We start from the raw sequence: 20,085 nt of genomic DNA, 5'->3' as shown, positions 1-20,085 counted from the left end.
GACGTCGGTGTCGCAGTTCTGCCGCTGCTCTGCCTGCAGCTGGAAAATTGCGAGCTTTAATAAATGGCCATTTTCCTTGCGACAAATAGAAAATGAAAATTCGTTAACAATTAATTAGCCGAAAGGGAGAGGCTGCTTAGCCTAAAGGCGATTGTCAGGCGTTTTCTAAGCGATTTGTTAACACTATGCTGACGTTTTTCTCGAAAAAACCAATCAAATAGATTTTAAGCTCCAGACATTTTATGAAATTTCCATTAATACATATATCAATATTATTTGTAAATGAAAATCTAAATGAATTTATACTATAAATAATGAATGTTTCTATTATTGGATACACAATTTTTTAAATCATCAAAAGATATAATTATTTATACTAAAGCACTTTTATCTAGGATAATTGTTTAACTTTATATTTAGGTCTGACATGACGTTTCATTTAATTTAGATATCATCGAATCGAAGTATTTTATTATGATTTTAAAGTGCTGTGTTATATTTTATATTTATTATGTCAGACTAACGGTTACCCGTACTTTTTTGTGTTTTATGAACGTTATCAATTAATTACATCAATTGTTTGTTTTTAGTAACTTCAACAACATGTACGATGTCCATTTTCCTTTAATTTGTTGCCATAAACGCCTCGTTCCCGTTTTTCGAGTCCAAAAAGCATCTCCCCTGTTTTTTGGAGCTGCTGCTGCGCATGAATCATTCATTTTCATTTTATCGAGCGCCAGCAGAGCAGTGCCACTTAACCCATTTGCTCTCCTTAACCCCCAAACGCCCGAACAACTCCGGCCTGGCAATCAATGACATTGTACGAAAAAACCCCCTCGAAACGTATCCCTCGATGTTCCGACATCCCCCTAAAGCCGCCCCCTCATCTGTCAGATGTTTTGTTGGCAGGTTACTTAATTGCTCGCCTCTCGCTCTTCTGCCGCCCACTTCCCTATTCGTGCACTGGAAGAAAACGCATAGGCTACTAGAGTAACCAAATAAAATATAGATGGAAATTTGGTTCTCTCGATTTATCGAGTTTTCCAAAAACGTTTCTTATATTCTAACTTCATTCACCTTTATTCAGTTCAGTTTTTAAAGTTAGGTTACACTTTGCACTTTAATATATAAATTTATATATTTTAAAGAATAGAGCAATGTTTAAAAAAGATTTAAGGGTGATATTATTTCTAATATAAAAATGTCTGGCATCAAAATAATGTCTCCTATAAGTGGTTTGGCAATCGTTAGTAATGCCGAAATTTTTTTTAATTTCGTAGTTTTGAACAAATTTTTAAATAAATCATCCTATATCAGTCAACGTTTACTGGAACAACTGGAACAGCTCTTATTGAACAATAAATTCTGCTCAACTGGACTTATTTGTGAATTTTAAACAATTGTTGGTAATCTATACTGGGATTTTCTCAGCGTGCATCCCTTTACTTTTCGCTCTGGTACTTTTACACCGCTTTTCCCACTCCGCCTGTCACATGTGCAATGTTGACGCTGTCGGTTGGTGTTCGCTTTATTAATGACTTACAGCGCCAGTGGCCGAAAAGCGAAAAACGACACGCACACCCCCAAATAAAAAAACCTCCCAGAAAATCCCTACGCTCCATGACCCCCCAAACAGAACCCACCCCTTGTCCCTACTCTTTGTGCTATCAGTTTGTTAATAAAATTTCCATGCGTACCGAAACTTAATTAATTCTGCTACAGTTTGTTGCAAAAGTTTGCCCCAAACGGCGCCCATGTCCTTGGGCCACGCCAAACCCCCCCTCCCCCACTCCCCCCACCACACACACCCCCATGTTTCACCACCCCGCAAATCAAACGAATGAATTTTAATTATTTTTTGTGCTAGCAAAAAGTTTGCTGCTCTCAGGTTTCAGGAAAAACTTTTTTCCTTTCGCTTCAACAGGAAATGAAATGCAGAGAGGGGAATGATGAGCGAATAATAAGAGTGAAACATAAGGGAATTGGGGTATATTTTTTATGTTCTTCTCGAAATTTAGCTAATCAGAATGTATTCGAGTGAATATGATGCAAATCAAAGTGGAAACTGCCAAGATTTCAAAATGAATTAGGGTTTTCTGTACTAAGATTTGGTAATGCTTAAAGGCGAAACTCGGCAGAAGTATCGAACCCATAACAATGTTTTACTTGCTGATATACCGATATTTATTATTGAATATGTACTAAAGTATTAAAAATGTTTAAATATATTGCATTGCGAAATACATTTTTTACATTTTTCATATTATTGTTCTTAATGTTCAATGTTATATTTTTCTTACACATACTAATTAACATATAAGTCGTACTTTAAACTTAAATACTGAGTTAATTATTATCAACAATATAACACTATATTTTTTATATTAAACATAATAAATTATTCAGATCTTGCATATAAGAAGCTCGAAAACCCTTAAAGAAACCATTATTAAGAAACCATTTCACAATATAAAATATGTTAAACAAAATCGGAGCAAAGCGAAAAGCAGCCTGGCAGGGAAATCAAATAGTGGGAAATTCGCCGGCGAAGCAGGGAATTTAATTGTGTGGCCGCAAAGTGCTCGGATTGGATGTGGAATGTGGGATGCTTTGTGGGGAATTTTCCGCTCAAAATGTCTCTTTGATTTGTCTGTCAAATGGCTGCAGTGGCGTGGGCGGAAAATGGAAAGGGGGAGGGGTAATGGGGCTGGCATGGCGATGGACGGATATGAAAACTAAGGGAATGACAGGCAGGAAATTGAAGAACTGCTCCATGCCATTCGGAAATAAGTAATGATAAGTGGGGAGCCCAAATTGGCGTGGGATGATGTGCTGCAATATGCGTACTTTGTTGTTAATTTTGGCAGCATTCTTTTACAAAAAATCATAACCCATCCCAAGTATTCAAAATAAGTGATAAATATATAAACTGGAAAAATCATCTTGAAAAAATGTATTTATTTTAATGTTAAAAACAAACTTAATCTATCTCTTCATTATAACTTATTTATTGGATTCTATTGGTCATTAAATATGTTAAACAAAACAAAATAGCCTTATCAATGACTAATATTTAAAATGTATTATACAACTACTATATTTTCTTAAACTTTTTCAGACAAAATCATATCCCATTTAAAAGAAGATATCAAAGCGATATGATATATGTATTTTAAACTCCGTCATACTTTTAACACATACTTTTTTTTAATAAAAAAAGAACAGACTAAGCTGTTTATACAATTATTAATAGTTTCTATTGGCCATTAAATATTATTAAACTAGACATAACAGCTTATGTATTGAAAGTAATATCTCTCTTTTATGTACATATATAAAGTGATACGATTTATTAAAATAGCTTCTTGTTGCCAACCAAATTATTTTCAATCTTAAATTGTTCAATCTTCAACAAAACTAAGTAAGAGATAATATATAAAACAAGATTATATTTGACGGTGCTATGAGTTTTATTTACTGCTGGAATTCTTATTCAGCTTACCACCTAATTTGAATAACACAACTCATATACCTCAAATGACTGCAATAAAAATCCATTTTATTATCAGCCAGCCTATTCCTGTAATAAAATCTTTTTTTATTAGGCATACTTTGACAGCATTTTTTGGGCCACCCCAAATAAATGCAGTCCGAATTGTGACAGTTGTGAGTTCGATTTAAGTTGGGCCAATTAACGAGCGTGTTAATTGGCCGTCATTGGGACAGATAGAACATAACCAGCGTGTCAACCGCACATCATATTGTGGCTATCAAAAATCGTTAGTGCCACGCCCACTTGGCCAACCTGATTTGGACAATTTCCGAAGCGATCAACAGATGCAGCGAGACCAGAAAGTTGAAAAGTAGCAAACAGGAATCAGGAGAATCAGGATCAGGGCGCACATGTGTCGCTAATTTCAAACGACCTGGCAGACACGCCCACTTTTTCTTCGGGTTGTCAATGGACAACGAACAACAACAACAAAACCAACAAAACCAAAACAATGAACAGGGCAAGGGCAACCCCAAGGAAAACTCCGACTATGAATGGGAAAACCTCCCTCTCTTCTTTCGGGCTGGCAAAAGTCAAGTCACACAAAATTATGGCAATTACGCTAAGCAGGCCATTTATTTTTATGAGCCCACGAATTATGAATAATTGCAAGTGAAGCACACAAACTAAACGTGAGAGGCGGCCAAAAAAAGTATATATATATATATATAAAAAAGGGGGCAGAGGGGGCCACATCGTTAGCAGACATGTTCGAAAATCCATTTTGACATTCAGCGCTGACATAATGAAAAACCGCATTCGCATGCCGGGAGTTTCCTCAAAGATTCCATCACGGATCGAAGCCAATCTCTAGACCCACCCATACACCCACATTCACACCCACACACACAAATCACCCCCATTTTTCCGGGGTGTGGATACGTCATTAGGCTCATAAAATTGCAATGACTTGGCTCGCACACATATCGCCACGCAGTGAGACAACCGGCAATCTTGACAAATGACAAACGGCAAAACTAAAGCCTAATAATTAAGTGGCTATGATGGAAGTGCGATTACCGTTTAAAGTTCCAAAATTGTTGTGTAACTCATTCTAGTTTGATGCATTATTTGTAAGCTCTCACAAATCTAAATTGCGTTTGAAATAGTTCTCAATGCTTGTTTTATTTTTAACCAACACTTTTTCCCAATTCACAATAAATATTATATATTTATATTATTATTGCTTTTATCTTGTTATATTTTTGAAAATATTATATCGATAATAAAATATGCATAATAATTAAGTTGTTTAAAATGTGCTTTCGTTACATACGAGTTAGTATTAAGTGTCTATGTTGATGTTTTATTTATAATTTTCCAACACAGTTTTTCAATTCACATTATATACATTTTTTTTCGATTAAAGCTTTTGAGGGCTTAATTGTAAGGTAACGAAAATAATATAATTTTTGTGATAAACATCTCAAAATATGGATATAGAATTACCTTTTGAAATACTAGTTAATTGTTGAATTAATGTATAGTTAAAGTACTATAAATAATTTTAAAATTTAACACTTGTTTTTAGTAAAGTTTTTATGCATAACCAATCATAATGATTGGATATCAGAAGTTATTATTAAATCGCACATAAATTATTATCAACACTTTGATGGAGCACCAGTAAACCTGCTCTTTGGGTATTGTCCATCACTCCCAGTCTTCCATTTTCGCAGGGCAATTTCGGGGCGTAAGGACTTTCTGGGGGTCTGTGATTTGGCACAGACAACGACGAGGACATCAACGCCATCAAAGGCAACAACAATTGACATTCATTGGCTAGTTTGATGGCCGCTTCCATTCCCTCCTTCGTCCTCGACCCACGGGATGTCCTCAATGTCCTGGCTGTCAACCCCCACAGTCTAATACATTGTCCTTGCTCAGTTCCTGCACGGATCCTTGGCTTGGTCCTTGCTCTTTTGGCTGTCGCGATTGATTTTCTCTCCAGCGCCAGCTGCCCCAACTCCGTTGGCTTGGCGGCAAATAAATTACATTGTAATTTGTGTCCCCCGTTGTTATTGCGGTACCCCGCCCCTGGGCCACCCACCCGCCCGCCGCCACCCAGATCCCTCGGCCTGACCAGACTGGCTCCTTCAACCCTCGACTTGTCGCTTGCGCTGTTTCTATTTTCCTCCACTCAGAAAAAAAATGTCATAAAGTCCTTAAAACTATGTTAATCCTTTTAAACAAAGAAAAAATTTGCAATCAAGAGTACACATAATTGCGGACAACAACTTTAAGTTGTTAAAAGATGAAACAATTTTAAAAGTGATTGGAAATTTTGTTTAAGAAGTAACATTTAATATTTAATTAATTTACAATATTGTAAATATTTAATTATCAAAATTCCAGAACTATATTTTGTTACAACAATTTTTTTACATTAAAAAATATCAAATTGTATTTAGTATTTTCTCAATATTTCACAAATGAATAGTTACAAAATTATTAGGACGGCAATTAAAAACACATAAAAACAAGAAAATGAATGAGGTACTAAATAAAATAAAACTCTTCTTTTATTAAATAAATATTTTTGCACAGTGTTTTTATGTTGTTGTTCGTGTGGGCTCGTAATTTCATTTCGAGTGCCTTTTGGCCCTCCGTCCACCGCCCACCGTTTTGGCATTGCCGCTTGCCACACCCACTCTGGTTAAGGACCAACGCCCCCTTCCCTTTCCCCCTCCCCCTGCATCGACGCCCCTGGCTCATCCCCCTTTCCCCGCAGCCTCTAGCTCATTTAAAGTTGATGGTGTGTGAAAAAATGTGAACAGATTGTTATGTAATTGAGTTTTTAGGCAGCCGTTTTGAGGTCGCCTTTTGTGGCCGCCTCCTTGGGATGTCCTTTCGTCCCCCTCCACCCCCCTCCACACTCCTCCACCCCCTTCCAGCCATCCACCACCCCCACGCCCTTGACTGTTGTCGCATTTTGTTACTTTTATTTGTCGCTTGATTTGATTCTTATTTTCTCTGCCTTGGCTTTTCTTTTATTTTCCGTCTGGTTGTTGGCTTTTCCCTCACCGATTTTCCCCCGGAGGTTTATTTGCCATATCGATGGAATAAGGGCAGGGGGTGCTACTTCAGTTCACCGATTTGCGGTCGTTGAGGCTAAGTTGTGCGGTTGGTATCGCACAGGGAATGGACATCGACATCGCATCGGAGTGGACCAAACTGGACAAGGGATCGGCATCATTGATTTTATGTAGTGTGATTAGCGCAATCTGCTGTTTTTGTTACGAATAGAGATGTACTGCTGAATGCCGATCATCCCTAAGCCCTAACTTATAATTCCTTGATGTGAAAACTATTATTAACTCGTCACATTAATTGATCATTTCTCCCGGTTTTAGTTTCTCTTTTTCTCTTAGTTCACTTTCTTTCCCCTTAAACTTTTTTTTCAAATTACATTTTAACGATGATATTTGGTAATTATTTTATCGTTCATTACCCTGCTAACAAAAATAGGCACTCCTTTAATTGGTGTTATATTATTAAGGTTAAGATTAAGGTTAAGATTAGCTTTATGGGAAACAGCTTAGATGACTTTAAGTTATTTTTATTGACTTTGCCTCAATTATCTGCTCTAATAATATTATATTTTATAATATCATAAATTAATTAACTATAGATTATAAATTAATGTACTAATACTGAATTGTAATTCTGTTGATCTTCTTGGAAATGGAAACTTATCTCTCTTGGCATACCTTTTTTAAATAGTTTTGCAAATATCCCACAGACAAGGGAATACGAATTATTTATGACATTAATACCAAATATAAAGTATGGCAGATCATATTCCTCTCATGTTATAAAGCCTAGATTGTAAATGTAGTTAAATCATACTACATAATGCCGTTGATCTTCTTTAAAATATAAACACTTTTCTCAATTTTTTAAAATAAATATAGCATAATTTCCATTCTTTTTATAATATAGGACAGATATTACGATCTAAAATAAAATGTTCATAAATGTGGTTAAATCATTCCCAAAGCTTTTGATAATTTTTAAAAAGGTAATTTCTCCATTTTTTAATTCAGTTTTTATTTATCCCAATATGAATATATGACAGATTGATTTTGGTCTATTTTAAATGAACATAACATATTTCCCTCTTTTGTATGTTTTGTTTAATCCTTTCGGGATCAACTATATCCATGAAGCCTGATTTGTATATATTTTGAAAATGTTGTACAACATTTAAAGTTGCCGGTGGGTATAAAAACTTTTTCTTTTTTATTATTATCAAATGAACTTTAAATAAACGAAAAAACGATGGGAAAGCTTGCCGTAAGTCTTCAAACAGAAAGGGTTAATATTATTAAGCATATATCCCACGGATAGATCACCACCCACTTATGGGTTGCATTATATTTCTGATGGCTGATCACTTTTTCATGCCGATCATTGGTTACTGTCCATCACATTGGTCATGCCAATCCACCTCTGGCTGCCCCCTGCCCCTCCCCTCGATCCTCCAGCAGGGGTTCCCACTTCGGATGCATGTAACCGATCAGGAACACAACGATTCCCCGATTTCTGACTCGCAGCCCGCTTCTTATTAGCTTGCATTTAAGACCCAGCAGGGTTTTCACACCTCCGACGTCCCACTGTGCCGCTGCAAGCCGACAAACGAATGGGCTCCAAAGGCAAAGCCAAAGACAAAGCAGGGTAATGGAGGAGGAGGCAATGGGAGGATGGAGGATGGAGGAAGAGGAGGAGGCCAGAGGAAAAAGGCAGGAGGAGGAGCAAGGAGGAGCGCTTGAACAGCGCACGCGCGGTGCAATCAAATTCAAATCACTTTGCATCTTTGAGATCTCAATAAAAATCTTTTCTCCTTTGCTGCGATTGTACACTGAGCAAAAATGGGCTAATACCTGAAAGAAATGAGAAAATAAATTTTGTTAACAAGTTATCGATTAGTTTAATTATTTTAAACGTTTTACAATAGTAAATAGAAAACTTACTAGCACTATTTCTTTTGTTATTTCTTACCCATTTAAACTGGTAATACAAATTAGTCGATCTTAGTTAAACTATACCTTAAAACTTTTTAAATACAAAATTTCTCCGTTTCCCAGTTTCAATTCAAATTATTTTTTCACCCAAGGAAAATATTTTCCAATATATTTAATCATAATTTTATTTGACATAAAGTTATGTGAAATCGGTAATTTTTCATAAATTTAAAAAAAAAAATAATGCTGATTGATAATGAATACAAACTGAAGTCTAGATAAATAATTCGGCTTTACCACGGTAAATATGCAAAAAAAAAAATAAATAGATAATTTAATTAAATTTCCATAGCCCAAAAGAGTGATTTTTAAATAACAAAAAATGTTCGTAGATGTCCATGAATAACTCAAGTGACTTACTCTCCAAACACCGAAATGCTGGTTTTTAAAGTCACAGTCCAATTTCATACCCCCTTTCTCGCCCAGTGTAGCTTATGCCGCTGCACTGTTGCTGCTGCCATTGACTTTAATTGTTGCCGCAGGAGCATTGCTCAAATATTAATTGGTTTTTTCTCTCTGTGTGCGGAGGCAGCGACTCCTCCGATTTATGCTGACTCCGAGGATTTCTGGCTAAAAAAAAACCCAAGAAAATGTCAGGGGCGGAGAAGGAAAAGGGGGAGGGGGAAGAAGAGGAGGAGTAGGGGGCTACGCCGACGCGGATCCCCTTTCCATGTCTTTTGTATTGCTGCGCGAAGGCTGCAAAAATTAATTACGATATCATGATTTACAAAATTAGCCGCAAATGGTGCGGCCTTTTTCCTCTGTTATTCCACCACTTGCACTTCCACTCCTCCGCCCCCTTTTGCTTGCCCCGAGTGGGCAGGGGCGTGGGCGTGGCCAGAGTGGAAGGGTTCGGTCGCAGGCACCGAGGTTATACGTTACACACACGCTCGACTTGGGCACCAAACTCCTACCAGCGGAGGCAGTATCTTTAGCGAAATCAACGATGTAATGTAACACAAAATAAGTAACAATTATGGAACCTATGAATATCAATGTATTATATAAATTGTGTTATACAATACATAAGGTTATAAATAAATACTTAAGTCATTCTACTGTTAATCAAATATAAATCCTCCATGAAGGAGTTGAACTACATTTATGTTTTGAAACTAAAATAAAAATTTTATCGCAGGTGTTAATAAAAAAAATCAAAAATAATCTGATTTTGAAATTTTTATTTAAATAAATCTGAAAAAATCATTATATGAGATTTTGATTTTGTGTGTAAAACTGCATAAAATTAATTTTACAAATGAGTTTTAAAATGACTTATTTGTAAAGACAATAATTGGCTATAGCTTCTTTTTAATATGCTGAATCATTCAATTGTGCTGAGGTACTGTCAAAAATATGATTCGAGGTAAAGTTTTCTCCAGTATAATATTTATTTACTCTTCTTTAAGTTAATTTCAAGGTTATTAAATGGGTTTGCTAGTGCATTAAAATTTTTAAAGATTTTCATTAAGATTTTTTTTTAAATGCGTAGAAATATATAGCTTCACTTAAATATTTAAAATAGTTGATAAAATCACACATTTTTATGAAAACCATTTTGTTTCTTATGTTTCAACATTTGAAGGATTATTCATAGTTAGAGCATTTCCGATTACCAATAAATTTGACTTAAGAATTAAGAGCGGCTAAAGATGTAATTTTACCGGGGATCCAACAGTTTCTTAGCTATATCCGTCACACCAAAAAAAAAAAAATAAAAAAAGAGGAGCTACCATTCTTGGGCAACTAAATGCGCCACCTGATCGGCCTTGGGCTGCGTCTTCTGCGCTCCAGTTACGATCCCGATCCGAAAACCCATCCGAAGGCCCATGGATTCGCCCTTTTTGCACCACTTGGTCCAGCTGCCGGCCACGCCCCCTCCGTGCCGAGGGGCTGGGGGCATTTGCCACTGTTACAATTTTGTCGCTCCTTCTGTTTTTTTTTTTTTTTTTTTTGCTTTCTGCACAGCGGTAATTAACATTGTGGTTTCTTATGGTTTCTTGTGGTTACCGCCGCGCATTCCACGGCCCTTTTTTGCATATGCGCATTGCGTTTATTAATGTCATCAACGCCCAAGCTAAAGCTCCCTCCTGGCCACCCCGCCCTCGGCCACGCCTCCTCATCCGCAGTGGGGCAAAAGTCGAGTTGACAACTCAATTGTTTGCACACAAAAAAAAAAACCCACTAAATTGATACTGAAATTAATATCTTAAATAAATTCAAGGTAATTCAAAAATATATTTAAAATCGTTATAAATAAGGGTTTTCATTTTTCTTGTGTGTGTGTATAAAATAAGATACTTTTGGAGGTATTGAATACATAACATTCATTTATTGAGGTACTCTGAATAAATATGTAATTTAATTTACAATTTCTATATTTAATTCAAAGTATATTTTTAAGATTTTTGATACCAGTTGAATTTTATATGATTTTTGTGCAACACAAAATCAAATTTACTATAATCTACTACTTTTTTAATTACTATATATATTGAACTCAATTATTATTTTTCATTTTGATATAATATGTATGTGATTCATCCTGTCCCCATATTGTGTATTTTGATATATTAATCACAAGAATTTATTAAAAAATACTTCGTTTGTGGTGATTAAAGACTTTAACAGTCTGATTTTTCTTTTATTATAGAAATACCGTTCAATTGTACTAAATTGACAGTTAAAATGTAAATCGGGTATTTATAATTATAATATTTACATGACCATTTTTATTTTCATTAAAATTAAATTCCGAAAATAATCAAAACTCAAGTGACAACATTTTTAAAACACATAACAATTTTGAAATTCTATATTTGTTTAGTCATGAGCAATAGTTTCTCTCTGTGTAGTGGTGGAAGTGGAGAGGCGCAGGGCGCTCATCATCAGCGACATCAATTAAAATGATTCCAGCGATCAGAAAAAAGCACTCAAACCGAAACAAAAACAAAAACAAAACGGGGCGAAAAAAGGCAAATTAAACGCCTAACAGTAAGCCAAAGGCGGTGGTGAAACAACAAAAAAATTGGAGCTAATTTGATTAATATGCCGGGGGGGTGCACAAAAGGGGGCCTAATGATGGGAAGTGCGAACGCATTTTGGCTCCCAAGACGAGGCCGATCTCAAAGATGAGCGGCGGCGTTCGTTACGCGCGTAATTGCGAAAGTAATTAGTGCAAAGCGTTCAATTGCGATACTTGCTACCTGTAACCGCTGTAACCGCTGTTACCCCTTTTAAGCCCCCCCTCCACCCCAATCCCTTCAACAAAATATGCAACTGTTTATCCAACAATGGCGGGTTCCCACAGACGAACGTCGCGCTTTTTTCATCCCCGGTGACCCCATCAAACGGATGGAAAGTCACGAAAAGTATCCAATAGCAGGTTGACAAGTTGATGAACTCCATTTTTAATTTAATGAAGCAATCAAGAAACTGGGGGCCAACTCAAAATGCTCTTGATAGTCAAGAAAATTTGGCATTGGGAGCACACTGATAATGATAAATATTTAAGCCAGGGACCGTTGTTGTTCTTATTTGTATATTTTATTTGTTATTATTTTATTTATTTAGGCAAATTAATTTAAATAATAATTTTATTTGTTTTTATTTTTTATTTGTTTTGATCAAAATGGCAACATAAAATTTGACTTTAAATTTTCAACAAATATAATAATACTACATAATAAAGAAGGAAATAAATGTTACGAAAAGTATCCAATAGCAGGTTGACAAGTTGATGAACTCCATTTTTAATTTAATGAAGTAATAGTATTTTTCTAAGCTTCAAGAAATTGGGGGCCAACTCAAAATGTTCATGATAGTCAAGAAAATGTGGCATTGGGAGCACACTGATGAGCTAAGTATTTAAACCAGGCACCGTTGTTATTTTAATTTGTACATATATTAATTTATTTACAATTTTATTTGGTATTATTTTATTATTTAGTCAAATTAATTTAAATTATCAAAATAAAAAAAAAAATTGTATAAAATATCAATTTTCATAAAAATACAAAACCTTTTATTTTCGAATTTTTATTTGTTTTGATCAAAATGACAACATACAATTTGAGATTAAATTTGCAACTAATATAATAAAACTCTTATAGAAGGATATCAATGTATAATAAATTTTGAAATAATTTGCAGAAATCTCTTTCCACAAAATTCGTTTGGAAGTGATTTGTATATTCACACACATTTAAAAAAAAAATTAGTTCGAAGATATTAAGATATTAGGTTAGATTTGTTGTTAGCTAAAAAGTTAAATAATACATTTATATTCTCGTAAATAACTTTACAGCTAATCACAGCAAGTTACTAACAGAATTTGGATGGAAGAAGTTTGTGTGACTTAATAATTGAATAAGAAATTCAAAACCATCTTGGAGAAGTGTTCCTTAGAAACAGTTCCGTTTCGACAAAAAGTATAGCACCCTGGTGACCCCACAAGTGTGCCACCATTGCATCTGCCGCAGTGGTGACCCCGTTCCTGGGGTTGGAGTTCCAATCCGCCCGGGGACAATTCGATGTGCATCTGGGCAAGTAAGTCGCAAGTAAATCCCCGACAGTCGCTCGAGCCGGGCACACGCAGCGATTTCACGGCTGGCGAAACCGCAGAGGACGCAGTTGAACTCCGCCTCCGGTCCGAGATACCGGCCCACATTCTCCGGGGACGCGCAGCGGTACGTGGCTACTCCGGCCATATTTCACGCCTCCTTGGTCGACGTGCCTCATGCGAAACTAACCACCAGATCCAGATTCCATGGGCTACGGAGCCAGAGTGCCGATAAGGATATGACAAATTTCACGCGCTTAGCGCAAAAAGGACAACACACACGCACTGAAAACAATTTGAGGTACATTAATAAAAAATGTCTGATAAATAAATGCTTGCATTATCTTAATTCAGTAAATTCATAGCCAATTTACAATTACAGTTTGTGGCAATTCGAAAACTAAACTTATTACATAATTTAATAGTTTTAAATCTTGTAAAATGCTTTTGTTTATTCAAGACCCTGGCATCAAATAAGTTCGAGTTATAAAGACTTTGAGTTACTCAGTTAATTTAACCTGCAATTATAACAATACTAATTCCACAAGGGTTAGGAAAGCTTAAGCTGTGGACGTTCCGACTGTACTTACTTCATAATTAAAACGTTTCATTCAAGGAGATTTATTTTCAAAACAACTATTTCATTTAAGTATAAAATCTTTTTTAAACATGTCGAATTTAAAACTCCTTACATGAAAGCTCTAAAACAGTGACTTATGCATATATAGCAAACCAAACATAATAATTAAGTTGAAAAAAGAAAGTTCTCATGTAACTTTTTTTATAAGATATCGAGTAAATATTGTAGTGGCCAATAAATATCAGAAAATAATTGGTTAATTAAAAAATACAAATTTTTAGAAAAATACAATTTTTGACATTTTAAATCATATAAATTTTATTGAAATTAAGAGAGTGGAACGCATTTTCTCACTGTGCAAATGGAAGGTGACTGACAAGGCAAGGTGGACGTCGTCAACGGCTTACCTTTCGAGACGCGTAGCGGCTTTTGTCAGATTCCCAAGGACCAAATGCCGAATTCCCGAAACCCAAATCCCGAGACCCAAAATCAAAACCAAAAAACCGGAAAGCCCAATACCGAAATACCGAAAATAAAGTCAAGATAGCAATCGCAGGGATGGAATCCGTGTGCGGCTCGCACTTTAATCAATCGCAACCGATTTGTCGGCTTAACATGTACAACATGACGTAAACAAAGAGCTGGCAAATGGAAATTGGAGTGGGAAATCGGTTGGCGGGTGGCGGGTGGCAGGAAAAATCGGAATAGGAAAAGGCATCGGCATAGACATAGACATAGACATAGGCAACAAAAACACGATTCGGAATCTGAATCTGAATCTGAATCTGATTCTGATTCTGAAGAGGAAGCCCAGTCTTAAACGGAGGGTGGCCGGCATTAAAGTGAGCAATCGACGAGGATTAGCGTCTGCCTGGGAGTCGTTCGCTGCGGTCGGGCTTAGCGGGTATTGCCTGTAAAGTGGCCTGCTAATAGTTGTTTAGAGCGTGAGAAGATGACGCCGGGTGACGGGGACCAGCGGGCGGGATTACCGGAGGTGTTTTTCTTCTTTTTTTTTTTTTTTGCTTTAGTGTTTAAAAATGCTGCCAAAAATCAGAGGGACACCAAGTTTTGGGGTGGGAGATGAAAAATGGGGCTTGTGAAAGGTATCGATTTGGTGGGGGAAAATATTGATTTGTCAACGAAAATATATACAGAGCAATTTGTTCAATAAAGTTGAAACTAGACTAGAAAAATCAAATTGTTCTATTCCTAAACGAAGAGGCAGCATATATTAACAAATATAAAATTCATTTTAAGTGGTTACCCTTTTATTATTAAATATTTTCTTGATCAAATATAGAAATTATAAGATAAACATTGTTGACAGATTTTGTTTTGGAATTTATTAACGTCACAAGACTAATGAGATTCAAAAATACTTTGTCGGTTTATCAATTAAATGACAAAAGATTATTAATTAATTATTAATTATTAATTCATTTCAAAAAAGCAAAACCTACAAAAATAATAACTTTACTTGATTACCAGTCAATTTAAATAACAATATGTATATAAAATAGAAGAAACCATTGAATATTGAAATACTTATTTAATATAAGTCTTAATTTTATTTTGAAAGGAATGCAAAATAAAGAATATTATTTGTTAACAAGTATATTTTAATAGCAATACGAATAGAAAGAAGAAGCCCTTAAAAATAGTTCTTATGTGGATATATTTTGCTAAAATTTAAACGTTTTTTAGTGATTTCTCGCCCTAAGTTATAATTACATTATTTTCGTATTTATTTAATTCCTCTTTCTATGTTCTATCAATATAAAAGATAAAGTAGAGAAACCACTAAATAACATATATAAGGGATTCTTTTGCCAGTCGAGAGATACTAGTTTGTCGGATAAATTGTTAGTTGTGTCCAATGGGATGATAGGATAACAATTTATAATGGCTTAAGTACGATTTATATGCGGCTAATCGGGCGACCAGCATCAGTTGAGGACTTAGACCGAAATAAGAACCCACCCTTTTGGACAGGGGCGCACGACCCTGGGGGTCCCCCAAGCCCGAACCCCTCACAATGGCTCTATTTTTATGCGATTTACTTGTTTTATAAACACGAAACGATTTACTTGATAAACATTCGACATTTCTGACAGTCAAACGACACCAGGAGATGCCAACCCCTGCCGCTGCCGAAGACAAAAGGGCCAAGCAAGGCTGCTTGCTGGAAATAATTTGAAAATTACTCTCCTGTTTCGGATTATTTGGATTTTATGAAGGTCGCGTGCGGTTTGATCGGCGCTAGATAAGCGCCCCGCCATATAAATCATATAAATCTGCATACACCCGAGAGTTTACTTTATTGTTTGATAAGTATTTCGATAATAATTCCGGGCCACTGGGACGAGCGCTTAACACCCTCCGCAACAGATTTGAATTGCAATTGGGATTGGTATCGAGATCGGGATCGGTGGGTCACCATCAAATGGAGATTTATGCAGAAGTTAACAGCGTTTTATGGGGGACCTCAGTTTTGAATGGAAACGGGGAATGGGAATGGAGTTGGAGTTGGAGATGGAAATGGGAATGGGGATCCTTAAATCGGAATCCAAATCAGGCAGCAGCGGTCAGTCAGTCACAAGACAAGGCCCGAGTCCGGGGCCACTAATAAGCACTTGGGCCACTGGCGGTGGACAACCGGTGAGCAAATTGGATTACTTCATTTCATTTCTGGTGTCGGCTAACATCAAGCACACGAAGGAATCATCCATCCATCCAGCCAGTCTTTGCCGCAGTTTAAGCTCCACTGGGGAAAAAGTCATGTACTTATCCAAAAAAAAGTCTTTTACAAATTTTGAAAATGGTTTTGACTTAAAGTCTTGCAAAGGTTTTAAGAAATTTAAACCTTAACTTAAGTTTTAATGCTTGAAAAGTTGTACATATTTTTATTAAACAACTTTGGAACATTAAATTATAGTTTTTGCTATTCCATGCTTTACAATTTTTCCTCTCAATAAAACAAATTACAAATACTTAAAAAAAAATTTCATTCTTTACTTGCAGATTTGTATTTTACCCAAAAATAAGCGTCATTTTATAAGAAAATAATTAAAAAACCAATCACTTTACCATAATACAATGCAAATTAATATGGTGAACAAGTCCTAACTAAAAAATACATCAAATTGTATATATATTAAAAATAAATACAAACCAAGAGGCAACTGCTATCATTATTATTATTATATGTCATTATGGTTTTTTGTTTTATCACAGATCTTACAGTCTTTCAAGTTAAGACCGCTATATTGATATCGCAAAGATCTTAAAAATCAAACTTAATTTAAACAAAACAAGGTTTATTGGATAAATAAGATCCAAAAGATATATATTAGTTTAAATGAAACAAGCCAAGAGTTAACTTCTTGAATACATATTTTAATGTTTTTTTTTTCGTGATTTCATAAATCTTCCAGAGGATCAATAGCCATTCTTTCAGTGCCCATCTTGGGTTTCGGTTTTGCAGCCCGAGTAGGAAATAAATAAAAACAAATTTGCAGTCGGACATTTGGTCGATTGATTTCTGCAGCGTCTTCCCTTGGGTTTCTTCTTCGGCCGATTCTTCTGGTCCCTTCTCCCGGTGTCCCGTGTCCCGTCTGCGGATTCGGTCTTCAAGTTCTACTGGCTCGGCTCAGTCTGAACTTGCTGTTCGCTTGCAAATTGCCGCATATTTGTTGAGTAATTACGCTTTAACTTGTAATAAAGAAGACAAACAATAAAACGAGGCCCCAGCCGTGATCCCCCCCGAAAATGGGCTGCCAGGGGCGGCGAGGAACTGACCGGATGAAAAGGGGGGCACAGAGGGGGGCTCCAGGGGCGGTGGAGCACATCTGGCGGCGTGTTCTCAATTGAAAAGCGTGAATAACAAACGTGAACGGGGCGCAAATTGGTTAAAAGAGTCGATGGCGAAGTTGAAGACTGTTCAACTGGATTGGGAGAATAGCGTTTATGCGGCGGTAAAGTTTTGTGATCAATGGAAAAGGTTCACCCAGGTCAAAAGATATTGGTCCTAACTAAATATTTAATAGTTAATAGTTTTTCAAATATTATAAGAATATTTTTAGCAAAACTAAAGGCATCGCAAAATGTATAAATTATTTCTAGAATGTTAGTTTACCTAAAAATAATTTACATATTTTGTAAGACACGTAAATAACAATAATTAATTATTATTTTATTTTTATTATTTTGTTTATTTATATTTACGTTTTATAATGAAATGTTTTAGATTTTGGAAATTTTTTCAAAATTTTCTAGTTGTTTAACAATTCGGTTTTACCAGAATTTCGAGAGAACTAAAGTCTGAGGTGCTTATGTTTGAAATTAAAAAGTCAAGATTAAAAATGCATAACATTTTATTAAAGCTCTTGTCGGGCCACATTTATTTCAGCCACTTGGCCATAGTTGAAATCTGTGCACTAATCAGCAGCGAAAGCCACCAAGTCGGGCTTAATTTACGCGAAAACCGCGAAAAATAAAGCACAGGCGAAGGAAACATAAACTGGACGGTTGCGGCAGAAGAAGAAAAGAGTGAGATGGAAGGGGAGCTAGAGGAGTGCTCCGACTGGCCAAAACCATAAAATGCATTATTATGCTAAATGACTATAAAAATCACGTTTACAATCCATTTATGCCTGGTATAATAACCCATCCCATTCGACTCCATTCCATTGCCCTTCGAAGGGGGTGGGGGGAGGTGGTGCTAGGTGGTGGGGCGATGGGGTTGTGCTGCAGATGGACGGGATGTTGGCTAAAAACCCTGAAAGGCAGCATTTGTTTACGCCGCGAATAATTGAGTTATCTGATCTCGGTCCTCGAGTTGGACTTGCAGCTAGCCACAAGACACGAAAAGGAACTTGGACTTGGTTCCTGCAAACGAGCTGTGCTCTAGGTCTATGGATAAAAGGGGAAGGGAAAAGGAGTGGAGCAGGGGCGGGGCGCGGGGGTGGAGGTTACAAAAGGGGCGGTGTTTTGGACGGCACATTGCATGTTGGCCATTGGCAGCAGGTAGGTGTGGCTGCGGCCTACGTAGCAAATTGTTTGGGGCGCATTAGATGGCAGCTTACCTGTGCCTTTGCACTGACAAAAGAAACGGGGTAAACTGGGCAACACAATTATCAACAGAGGATTAATTCCATTTTTAGCTTATTTTAAATTGCGAACCCAAAATCAGGAGCAAAATTGAGATAAATGTCCATTTACTATTACGAGATATTTTCGGCACATGATAAAATTTCGTTAAATTAATATTTCCTCATATTGGATTTCTAATTTGACTCCATTCTATGATGGCGAGTGTTATTGTTTTTATCTGGAAAAATACAGTTGCTTAATTTAACAATTTGCTTATTAAAACAATTAAATAAGAGACGCGAAAATTATTCAGTTTTGAGGTGTGATTTTAAAAACTAATAGTTTCTGCGCTTGGAAATAAATATATTTTGGTAATCAGAATTTGTTATTTTTAATTTTTTTCGATTTGGAAATATAAAAATTAAATGTTTAAATTTTTTATTATTTTATTTTGCTATTTTCCAAAATAGTTTTCTATTTTGTAAAAACCTGTTTGTATTTTCGGTATTTCTTAGTGGTATCAACAGTATTTGTACCAACATATCGATTTTTTGTAGAATAAGTACTCACAACAAATTTAATTTGTATTTATTCTTAGCGGTCCAATAAAATAACTAAGCATTTTTATCAAAAATAGATCAACGTACTACCAATAAACGTTTTTTGTTAAGAAAAATCTAGTAACTGAAAAGAGTTTCAATAATTTGTAAAATATTTTCAAACAGTTTTAATTGTCTTAAAAGCAATCACAAAATTTTCCACCTTTTAAAGACTTTTGTAAGTTTTATAACAACTTCTTTTAAAAATTTTTTCACTCATCAATGTTTTTTTTAATGCTTTTCAATATGCATTTTTGCACATCTTGTAATATAAGCATATTTTTTCCCTGTGCAATCTTCCCCCAGTCCCTTTCCTTTTTGAAACCGGCGCATTGGTAATGACTTTATTTGGTTGCTGCGTTAATGGGGCGCACTCTGCTTCTACTTCTCCATCTCCAACTCCAACTCCAACTCCGTTGCCTGCCTTTCCGTTCCCATCTTCTCTTGTCGGCAGCGCAAATTGAAAGCGCATTTCAAAATTTTTCACACCTGAAAATTATTTTGTCTCGAGATGGTTTTTCCTTTTCCCCGACTGCCAGCGGGGGGGTGACAGGCCAATGGTCTGGTGGACAGGGTATATACTTGTATAGATATATAGGGTGCGGGGCAAGTGCAGTGAATTCCGATTGCGGAGTTGCAGGCTGCAAAACACTTTTCCCGTAGCGCCGCACTCGAAA

This window comes from Drosophila elegans, unplaced genomic scaffold, assembly GCF_018152505.1.
Source record: "Drosophila elegans isolate 14027-0461.03 unplaced genomic scaffold, ASM1815250v1 contig_149, whole genome shotgun sequence".
NCBI lineage: Eukaryota > Metazoa > Arthropoda > Insecta > Diptera > Drosophilidae > Drosophila > Drosophila elegans.
The sequence above is the reverse complement of the archived record's forward strand: the minus strand, read 5'-3'. Positions refer to the sequence as shown.